Here is a 12,230-nt window from a genome sequence, read left to right as displayed (position 1 = left end):
ATTCTGTTACATGTTACAGCCTTAATTCTTATTCCTGTTGTATTAAATTAATCTTTCCTCAAAATTCTGCATACGAATATGGAGGAACGAAGAACCCCATTGTCACTCTGCCAGAGCTCCACCATTCCTCCGTGGAGAGAGGGGAACCTTCCAGAAGAACAACCGTGTCTGCATCAATACATCAGTCAGGCCTTTATAGTAGAATAGAATAGAATAGAATTACTTTATTCATCCCAGCAGGGAAATTATTTCGCAGTTACAGCATAGAGACAAGACACACAACAACCACCACTGAGTAGCAATTGTAGACAAAATAAAAATAAAAATAAAATATAACATGCTGTCCATATAAAAAGCAACTTAGAGCAATCCTTGCAAAGATTCAAAAAATGCAGATACAGTATGTATATCTAAATATATGTACAGCAAGTGTGCCACAGTGCAGTTGTGCAAAATTGGACTGATTAGTGCAGAACAATGATTTAGCTTTTATTGTAAAATGAGATGGCATGTGGCAGGAAGGATTTCCTGTATCTGTCCCTACGACAGCAGAGCTGGAGCAGCCTATGTGAGAAGGTGCTCCGCTGTCTGTCCAATATGTGGTGGAGAGGCTGCTGTTTATTGTCCATAATAGACAGAACCTTCTTCAGTGTCCTCCTCTCCACCACAGTTTCCAGGGACTCCAGCCTTAGTCCCAGTACAGAGCCAGCTTTCCTGATGATTTTGTCCAGTCTATTAGAGTCGCTGGCTCTGATGCTGCTTCCCCAACACACAGCAGCAAAGAAGATGGCACCGACAACAACACTGTGATAAAAGGTCTCCAACATCTTGCTGCACACATTGAAGGATCTCAACTTCCTTAAAAAATAGTCTGCTCATCCCCTTCCTGCACACAGCGTCAGTGTTAGATGCCCAGTCCAGCCTGTTGCCGATTACAACTCCCAGGTATTTGTAATCCTCCACCTCCTCCACCACTTCCCCTTTGATCTTTAGTGGCTGTGAAGGTATCTTCTTCCTTCTGAAGTCAATCACCATCTCTCTGGTCTTACTAATGTTGAGCCTCAGGTGATTCTGCTCAGACCACTCCACAAAGCTGTCCACCAGTGTCCTGTACTCCCCCTCCCCTCCATCCCCTATACACCCGACAACTGCTGAGTCATCAGAAAACTTCTGTAGGTGACATGACTCAGAGTTGTACTGGAAATCAGTGGTGTACAAGGTGAAGAGAAAGGAAGAAAGCACAGTTCCCTGTGGAGCTCCTACGTCACTGACCACCACATCAGACAGGACACTGCCCAGACGGACAAACTGTGGCCTGCCTGTCAAGTAGTCAGTAACCCAGGAGATCACTGAGTCGTTGACACCCATCCTCTGCAGTTTCTCACCCAGCAGCAGAGGCTGGATGGTGTTGAAGGCACTGGAGAATGTGATTCTCACAGTGGCTCCTCCACTATCCAGGTGCGACAGTGCTCGTTGCAGCAGGAAGATGACGGCATCGTCAACTCCTAAGTGGGGCTGGTAGGCAAATTGCAGGGGGTCTAGAAACGTCCTCACCTGAGGCCTCAGCTGGGCCAGGACCAGTCTCTCCATGACCTTCATCACATGAGATGTGAGAGCAACTGGTCTGTAGTCCTCTGGGTTGGATGGCCTTGGCTTCTTGGGAACAGGAACCACATGTGATGTCTTCCACCGCAGCGGGACTCTCTCTAGCCTCAAGCTCAGGTTGTACATGTGTGCCAGAACAGGGGCCAGTTGGATGGAGCAGGTCTTCAAGATCCGTGTTGTAATGCCATCAGGTCCTGCAGCCTTCCCCTGGTGTAATCGCTCCAACTGTCTCTCATCCTGGCCTGTAGTCACCTTTAGCTGGGGGTAGGTGTTGTTGTCTGCAGTGGAGATGGGGGAGGGGGACTGAAGGAGAGGTGGTGTGCTGGAGAATGCCGGTAGGTGGATTGAACAACTTGGGGCAGTGTGGATGTGTGGGGGGCTGGTGGTGGTATGGGAATAGTAGGAGGTGAGCTGAACCTGTTGAAAAACTGGTTGAACTGGTTTGCTCTATCCCGGCCTCCAGATATCTGTGTGTCCTTCCCCTTCATTCCAGCGATGTTCTTCATTCCTTTCCACACATCTCTCACACTGTTCTGCTCAAGTTTGGACTCAAGCTTCCTCCTGTAGTTGTCCTTGCATGTCCTCAGTGTCTCTCTGAGTTCACGCTGAACTCTCCTCTGCTCCTCCTTCTCTCCTGACCTGAAAGCCATCTTCTTTTTGTTTAAAAGTGCCTTCAGGTCGCTGGTAATCCAGGGTTTGTTGTTGGAGAAGCAGCGCATGGTCCAGGCTGGCATGACAGTGTCCTCACAGAATCTGATGTATTCAGTGATGCAGTCAGACATGTTGTCGATGTCCTCCCCATGAGGTCCACAGAGCACATCCCAGTCTGTCGACCCGAAGCAGTCCTGCAGTGCCTCAGCTGCCTCCTGTGTCCACCTCCTCACCGTCCTGATGCGCACAGGCTGCCTACTCACTCAAGGGACATACTTGGGAGTCATCCTTACCAAGATGTGGTCCGACCTGCCAACGGGGGGCAGGGCTGTGGCGCTGTATGCATCTTTGGCATTAGCATACAGGAGATCCAGCATTTTGTTTTCCCTGGTGGGACAGTCAACATACTGCTGGAAGTTGTGTAGCGCTTTGTTCAATGAGGCATGGTTAAAGTCACCTGTGATGACCATGAAGGCGTCCGGGTGTTTAGTCTGTAGTTTTGCTGCAGTAGCGCTGATGACGTCACATCTGCATCAGCTGATGGGGGAATGTAAACAGCGATCAAAATGGCGGACGAAAAATACCTCGGTAAATAAGACGGCCGCATTCCCACAGCCAGAAGTTCAATGTCCGGGCTACAAATCTGTTCCTTCACGTTAACATGACCGGGATTACACCACCTCTCACTCACATAAAGTGCAATCCCGCCGCCCTTCTTCTTCCGACTCTTGGAAAAGTCCCTATCCCTGCACACCAAGGAAAATCCAGGAACCTCCACGCTGTAGTCTGGAATAAGCGAGTGTAGCCAGGTTTCCGTGAAGCAGAAGATACTGCACTCCCTGTACTCCTTCTGGGTCCTAACCAGCACTGTGATTTCATCTATCTTATTCCCCAAAGACCTCACGTTCCCCACAATAATCGCCGGTATCGCCGGTTTGTGCCATCTCCTCTTCCCCCTCCGTTTAGCTCCAGACCTGCAGCCCCGTCGTCTCCTCCGTAGCTCCTCTGGAACCACAGGCCTGTCTCCGGGCCACAGAAGAGGCTTACACAGCGCAATCAGCTGTTCACGCGTGTAAACAATGCCCCTGCTCTGTTCGGCGAGGTTCTCCGTAACAATCAATGCCTCTACTCCGTAGAGAACAGCGACAGAACCACGTCCAGCCATTGTGGAAGCTTAACTGATGATTTATGGGTTCTTTAAGCACGGATCCTTAATCGGTTACAGCAAATATACACAGATTAACACACACACGACGGGAGCTGCGTCTGCAGGCAGCCAGCTAAGCCGGTGCCATTTTGAAAACCAGGCAGAGTGGTCAGGCAAAAGACACTCCTTAAAAAGGCTCATGGCAGCCTGTCTGGAGTTTACCTAAAGGCTCCTGAAGGACACTCAAACCCAGAGAGACAAAATGTAAATGCCAGGTGTCATTAAACCAGACATCACCATCAGGATCATCAGGCCAATACCATCCCTACAAACCTTCAAAGCCTATAACCTAACCATAGAAATCATACCTCATACCTGTTACTGTTATAGAAAATGATTTGTTAAAAAGATTATATATAAAAAATATAAAAATAAATTTAAAACCGAAAAGCCAAAAAAATGAAAAACAATAATCAATATATAGCACAGACTGTTACCAGACCATCTGAAATTATATTATCCGTGAAACACATTTTTAACTTGTAGGACTCTGTAATTTTTTTTTTAAGATTCACTATTTTCCAAAATAGTGAAACTTTAATCAGCTGTTGTTCTGTTGCTCTGGGAAGGAAAGTGCTGGTTTTGTTTTCTCCTCCGGCGTGATACTCACTTCTCAACAGATGGCGAACTTGGGCTCAATGGAGTTTCTAGCTCGGCCACAGCCAGGGTCAGGGAGCATCTCATCCCATATGGACATTCGTCATCCAGCCTAATTTTCACAAAAACATTAATTGCTTCACAAGCTATAGACATCCACAAAATGTCTCAATCCAACATAGGAAATGGTAAAGAGTTTTCCCCCATGCCACAGCAACATTACTGACCCAGAATTCAATCCACTTTGGTTTTATATATATATATATATATATATATATATATATATGTGTGTGTGTGTATGAATACTTTACTCTTATTGTTTATTTTATTCCAGAAACATTACAGAACCAACTGATTTAGCCTGTATACAAGACTGGATTAGAATATTCCAGTTTCTTTAAGAAAAATCTTACTTTGCCACAATCCCTTCTTCTGAATGAGCATGTAGTGATCTGTATCTGTGAAAATACTATTTTGGGTGTTAATAGTTCTACTTCACCTTTGTCTTGAGTTATAGCAGGCAGAGAACATTTTAGGAAATTCAGGTGATTTAATATCTACAGCTGCAGCAGATTTACAAATCTCTTGATATCTTTCTGTGGTTTTTTAAGCTGGTTCAAATAAGTATTAAAAATATATGTCTTCTTTTCTCTAGTGCCATTTCTGTGAGCATTCCATGTGCATACCTAGGAGTTGTGTGCGCATGGCAAGCACATGTCACCGTAGAAACAGATAGACCCAAGTGAAATCATGTTTGGGGTGGACTGATCTGAAAGTTCAAAAGTAGAGATATAGGAAAGAACTGTTGATGTGAGAGATACAAAGTTATATTATGAAATTTGTGTGTGTGTGTGTGAGTGCATGTTTGTGACCAGAATGAATATTCTGGACCTGACCCGTTCTTCAACATCTGAACACATCTGAACCCAGTCGTCGGGGCGACAGGCTGGTAGTCGTGCTTGAAGCAGGCGTGAACCTTACACACCTCCGGACAGATGTTGACAATCTGAGTGAAGATTGGGGCCGATTAACTGGTTAAACTCTAAAAATAGCAAGCTATACCTTTAAAATAACACACTTAATAGAAGTCAATGACAGTTTATCCAGCTACCATTTCAAACCATTTTTAAGATGTATGATCTTCTTACAAACAGCCAGGCTGTTATTATCATCATCAAGGTTCAGAAATTAATCTGCCTAGTAACAGTCTTCTGTCACATGACTAATAACCAGTGTGACCTCTGGTTAATCTGGTAGTTAAACCCTAACCTCTGCACTGATCCTACTTAAATGCAACTAAAAGATTAACACACACACACACACATACACACACCCCGACACAAACACACTTACAGGAACATGCATCTTTTATTTTGGCTGACAAGCTCTTTATAACGCGTGGACCCACCTCACTGAACTTTATGACTTAATACACAAAAACACACATACACACTCACAGCCCACCTGCCACAACAGGTTCTTTAAAACACCATCAAGTCGCCTGGCTGAACTTTACGACAAGGCTTGATTTCATGTTTATAAAGCCCAAATGGTGACATACACACAGGCACAAACACAGATCACAGCCACAGTTGCATTTACCTACTCCACCACTACATGATAAATATGTCACTTTGAGTCAAGGTCAAATACGCCTCCTTGTGTACAGACTCACACACATATTCACAATCCTACACACAGCAGACAGACATGAAGACATATTTGTTGTGCCTCAGTGTAATGCTTTCCAATTTTGTGAACAAATAAATTCCATCTGGCTGCCTGCACGTCGCTTTCCCAACACCCATCATCGCAGGCTTCAGGATCTTCGGTTGTTTTGGGTTTTTCTGGGCTTGTATTTTTGTTCATTTGTTGTTCTGTGATTGCCTTAGTTATTCCCCTGATTAGATCAGTCTTGTTTCTTTACGTCAGTCTATTCTTAGTTATTTTTAGGTAGGTTATGTTTAGTTATACCCTCTTCTCAGTTAGATTTTGTGACAGTTAGATTTGATTTCACAATTTCCTTGTTTGTTTCCTCCTCCTCACTCTTTAGCCATACTCTTTCACTTTCTCTCCCCTCACACCTGCAACCTGTTAGTTAATCAGCCCTACTCCATTGTTCCAGCATTCACTCTCCCAGTACCAAAATAATACTCTCTTTCTCCCGTTATATCCCGTTACTTTTTCTCTGCTTGTTCCTGCTTTCGCACTCAGTGTTCTCCTGTATTTTTGCAAGACTTTAATTATTATTTCATTAAAATCTCACCCTCAACTTGCCTCTGCTCATCTTCATTTGGATCCAATCAACAGACAAACACTTTGAGAGAAGAAACTTTTGTAGCTGCCTGTATTACAGCAAATCCAAAATTCCACCTTCAGAGGACGGGTCGATGTTTAGTTTTACTTTTTCTCTTCTGGATGTCATAATCATTTCACTGAAGACATTTTATTGTTGAATAGCAGTCTCATAAAGAGCTTGGGGTTGTCCATCATTTTCTTGATTTTATTTTTTCACCATAATCTCCAGATTCATAACAGTTAGTAGAAGTAAAGACTTCTCTGTCCTTTCTTTTAAACGGCTTCACTGTTGAGTCTCCCATCCAGAATGTTGAACAGATGTTTGACTTTACCTTGTTTTCTTGAAACCTCCAATCATCTCCTTTGTTTTGTACACAGTTAAGATAAGGTGATTGTTCCGTCATCATGCCACAAGGCGCTCCACCAGCTCTCTATGCTCAGCCTCTTGTCCATCTCTTATAAACCCGACAATGCAGAGTCATCTCAGTATTTCTGCAGATGACTGGTGCTGGAAGTGTGAAGTGTACAGAATTTCATTTTTATTCACACCTGAAAAATGATTGAAGATGTTTCCATACTTTTCCACACCTGTATAGCCCACCACAAACTAAAAACCAGCTAGGGAAAACCAGCTTAACAGATTTTTTCTCTTTAGAAGCTTTAGGTGGATCAGCTAAGCTAAATTTGACAAATGTTGCCCTTTCTACCGTTTTACAGTGTTACCAATAGATGTTATATTTATTCTGTTTTACCACAATATTCTAGTAGCAGAGATGAATTGGATAAAGGAAAAAAGTAGTTTGGTAATTTTATGAATTATTAATTAATGGGTTCTGTTATTTATAAATTAGCCTTTTGAAATGTAGTTACTAATTAGAACAGCACCACATAACAACATAGATGACTTATTTAAGTTTATATTTTTATAGATATCCAGCTAGAAGTTCACAGAGAGGAGATCCTTCTGCCGTTACCCTGGTTACGTACCTCTAACTGCAGCTCAGGTGAAATTGCCTCTGCTGTGCCCCTTCTGATGATGCTCTTTTACTTTAACTTCCTTCTGGTGTGGGTGGTTGCTGTGGTGATGGCTCTAAGAGCCAGCGCTTTGTATTGTATCAGAAGAGCCGACTCCCTGCTTTTTTTCACTTTCCCCGCTAAGCTCTCACGCTCGGTCGCTGGTCAGGACAGAACTTTGTTTTGATTAGCATGGCAGCCTTGTGGCCAATCACCTATGAGGATATGGGGTCATACCATTATGTGAAAACAGAGAGGGGGGACAGTCAGGTGGAGAATCTGTCTGTCCTCGCAGTGAGTTGTCCACAGTGAGGAGAACGTAACCCGCCCATCCATTTAAAATATTACACAAAAAGTAAGAATGGCTGCTTTTGTAACAGAACAAATACATACAATTAGACAAGTATAAGATCATAAAGCTAAGCTACAATCTGAGGCTATGAGGCTTTGTTGATTTATTTTACTACAGTTCTGCAGTTGGAAGTTCCACTGCAGACAGAAACTCTAAGGCTGAGTTTTTTAAACTATCATCTTGTTTCTCCTCCTTCTTACTGCTTGTACCACACTAAAAGACCCAAGTACCACTAACATGGGTCTGCTGCCACTTGTACCCATGCCGTGCTCATGCACACACACACACACACACACACACAGACTTGTACGCTGCAGAGCTTTCGTCAAAGCTTGCACTATTCTTATGGATAGGTGGGTCCTCTGTTGTTATTTGCTTTTGAACTTTTTAAACAGAAAACTTTAGCTTATGACATTCATCATGATAACTGTTACAGATATAGAAGCATTGCATGCCAAGTACTTAGATGGGTGTCTCAATATTTTGGGTAAAATAATCTGGGATCTTATTTATTTATTTGTTGTTATTTATTCTTTTGGTACAAAGTGAAGCAACAAATTAAACATCCGCTAAGAGCAGGTATTTCATAGTTTTTGCCAAATGGATAAAATTATCAAAGTGAACTTGTTCTAGTTCAAAGCAAAAATGTAGCATTAGGTCTCAGACAACGATGTCTTCACTTTATCTTTGGTATAGATGTTAGTGGAGAGACGCAGCTTTGGAGATCCAAGCACAGAGAGGATGAACTTGTTGCTGTGCAGCAGAAGGTTTGAAAGGCAGTGACTGAATAATAATGAATCTAAAGGAAGGCGACTGTAGGGACTGTCTTCCTGGGAGGATCCTCTCAGATAGGTCGTTGGATGAGCAGAGAGGTTGAAATTAGGAACTAAGTGATTTTGACAGTGTGGGAAAGTGGAAGTGACACAGAGACTACAGCAGAAAGGATAATCCATATCTTCTAAAACAGAATCTAGAGAGAGAGGTAAGGAACACATGCAGCTTTCTGAACACTCTGCAATGTTCAGTTTTGGATCCTGGGTGGATGATTAAAGCAAAAACATAAACATTACTAATAATTTGCTCATTGTGTTATTTCTGATACAGCTGATTGTCTGTGAACTTTGAACTCAAATACAAACAATTTATGGCGGTTGTGTTTTGCACCGACCTCCAAACCTACTTTTATGTCCTGGATTGTTTTGAATAGTTTTTTTTTAGGTTTGATTGTTCTGTGTCCCTTAGTCTCTTTTTTTGATTAGATCAGTCTTGTTTCTGTTTTACTTTAGTACAATCCTGCTTAATGTTTCTAGTTATGTTTATTTCTTGTCTCTAGTTATCCATTGTTTCCCTAGTTTAATTCTGGTTTTTAGGTCTGGTTATTTTTAGTTAGATTAATTTCCTAGTTACTGTTCCTTGCCCCCTGTGCCATTCTCTCTCTCTCTCTCTCTCTCTGTCTCTCTCTTCAGCTTGCCTTCTGCTCTCTCCCCTCACGCCTGCAGCCCATTAATTCATTAGCCCAGGTCTTTGTTCCAGCATTCACCCTCTCAGTATATAAACACTCCTGCTCACACTCCTGGCTGGTTGCTCCTGTTGTGCCCAGTTATTTTCCTTACCTCTGTCCCCTGCCAGCTTATTCCTTGGATTTATGGTTTTGTTCTGCTCTGGGTCCCTGTCGTGTTTTGTAGCTTTAGATTTTTTATTTTTTTATTTTTCATGATCAACATGATCCATGCTCCCAGCTAATGCCTGCATTTTGCTCCATCCTAAAACTCACACACCATGACACCTACAATAATACAAAGCCATAGACTTCTACAATGTTGTACCATTGTCTCATGTTTTTTGGTAATGACCATGATTTTCACAAAACATTCCAGGGAGCAAGTACTTTGACTTGAACCTTACAGAACTTGTTTTTATTATTTTTGTCAGTAAATGTGAAAGTGGAATAGTCTTATGGGAAGTGGAGTTACTGTCCTCTACTGTTCTCGGTTCCTGACATGAACTGTGCCTCAGCCAGTCACCAAAACAATGCTACTGTTTTGTAGCCTGGACTGTTTTGTTCTAAGAGAATATTGAGGTTGACTGTGTCAAAAGCAGCACTGACACCTAGTCGAACCAGAACAGACACAAGTCCATCACTGAAGTCAAGAGAATATTAGTAACTTTCAACAGTGTTTCAGATGAGCTCTGAAACCTGACTAAAACTCCTCAGACAAGTCATTACTATTTAAATGCTCACACACTTCATTGGAAAATATTATTTGTTATTTTAGATAGGAAAGGAAGATTAGATATAGATCTGTAATTAAATCGAGAGAAGGTTTCTTAAGTAAAGGTTTAATTACAGCTACCTTAAAAGCTTGTGGTACATGTCCATTTACTGATGATAGAGTAATCATTTTTAAAATGGGGGCAGTAATCACAGGGGACACTTTAAATAATTTGGTTGGAACGAGGTCCAATATGCAAGTTAAAGGTTTAGATGTAGCTAATATTTTTGATAACTCAGAAAGCTCAGATACATCCAAACAGTCCGAACACGGATCGAGTTCTACAGTTGCATTCAGTTCTACATCACTTACTGAGGATGAAGTAATGATATACTGCAGGATACCAACCAAATTATTTCAAATAAAATTAATTTTATTTGATAGGCAGCATAGCAATACTTATACTTTTTTTCTGTCATCAGAAAAAAGATTTTGACAGTCTGGCAAAGTAACATGAACAGTCATGATGCAATGGGATACTGCGAATTCTACCCAGTGATCTGAGAATACCAGTGATGTGGTGCTTATGAATGATCCAGTTCTTTTGAATGGCTCTTTAGCCTCTCAGGTTTAAGTTAGTGAGAGCCGTTCTTTGTTTTTTATGACTTTGCTTGTGTATGTTGATCTGCACATGCTGCAGTAACTATCATATCATGTAAGCATTCTGAGGTCATGCTCATTTCACTGTTGGCTTTCATCACATTTCATGGCAGCAGACATGTGCAACCTGGCTGCAATATTCACTATTTACTTATTCTGCATTTAAAACTCTCCTAGATTGTCAGGTTTCTATTTACTTAGAAATGTATTGTATCTGTGTGTAGGCATCTTTTTCATGTGTTTTTGTGTTTATTACTTCCTGTGTTGTCTCGTCTTCCCCTTGATTGCCCTAGCTGACCCTAGTTTCCCCTGATTACCTTCCCTGTGTATTTAAACCTACCCGTGTCTCTTGTTTGCGTCGGATCCTAGTCTTAAGTTGTAAGTTGTATATCAGATGACTTTGTCAGTCCTGTTGAGTTACTACCAGTTGCTACCAGTATCAGAACTATTGCTTTTACTCACCTGTGCTGCCTGAACCTTGTACTCTTTTGGATTTCATTAAAACCATCTAATCACACCACAACCTGAGTTCACCAAGCCTCCATCCTCACCAACAACTGCAAATTGTGACACTGTAAGTAGTTTAATTGGTAGAAAGAGAAAATATTCTGCAAATGGAAATCGATGAATTTGTTTTTATTTACTGTATGATTAATTGAGTATAAAACTGACCAGTATAAAACAATTAAAACAGAAATATGGGTTTAATGAAAAGTGCATGTAATACCTGTTTAAAGGTTGCTAATTCCAAAATGTACTTTTAATTCTTTATACAGAGCATGTTGATGCTGTAAAGTGCCTTAACAAATTAATAAAGAAAATCTTGCAACTTCTAATCTGACAAAAGAAGTTAGTTAAAAAAGCAGCACATTTCCTTCTCTCCATTTATTGTTTATGCTCCCTGATATGTGAATGGGAAACAATATGAAAATGATATTCTTGGCCAGATGACAGTCATTTTTCATCTCTAGCCCTAAACAAGTCCCCCAACAAGTGTGTGTGCTATCTCTCCATCTCATCCCCTCATTCCGTCCCCCTGTTTCTTTTTTCCAGTAAAAATTAATCACCTGTCTTCCTGTCTGTGTGTATGCATGTGTGCACGTGTGTGTGGCCAACAGGAAGCCCACAGAGGTTTTTAGCAGCTGATTTATTGCCAGGTTAATTCATAATGGCGTCCTATGATGATGAGCGGCCGCAGGAAAAAGTGTTTGTCACAGTTGTTGTTCAAGGGTGAGAGAGAAAGTAAACAGAGTTATTCTTTGATGTAAAGTAACAGAGTTGAACGTAAAATTTTATGAATAAGAAATTCAGGAAAACCTTAAAGCCTGAATGTCATTACTTTGTGGTGTAGCTTTGTTATAATGAGCAAATTTTTAAGTTTTGTCTGAAGGAGTCAAAGTGTAACCAATGTGAAAGAAAGGACTGCTGTGAAAAGTTAGCTTTTAGCCAAGTTTAGGTTTTATTTTATTCTGTTGTTTACCCAAATGCAACACAATAACTAAAATCTGCATTAAAATTACATCAGAGACACGTTATTTGATAAAGAACTTAATGCACTAATCTGATATTTGTTTTCTGTGTTGTAGACATTTTCTACTAAATCACATTTGTCATATCATCTTCATAATTAGAT

At 41.3% G+C, this 12,230-nt stretch overlaps 1 protein-coding gene across 3 annotated transcripts in view; it reads left to right on the top strand.

Moving 5' to 3' along the window:
- npas3 (neuronal PAS domain protein 3) overlaps positions 1-12,230 on the top strand; it is a 281,452-nt gene that overhangs the window by 108,091 nt on the left and 161,131 nt on the right. The gene's annotated exons all lie outside the window — the stretch shown is intronic.

Source organism: Xiphophorus couchianus, chromosome 13 (genome assembly GCF_001444195.1).
Source record: "Xiphophorus couchianus chromosome 13, X_couchianus-1.0, whole genome shotgun sequence".
Taxonomy (NCBI): Eukaryota; Metazoa; Chordata; class Actinopteri; order Cyprinodontiformes; family Poeciliidae; genus Xiphophorus; species Xiphophorus couchianus.
This window is presented reverse-complemented; position numbering and strand designations above follow the sequence as displayed.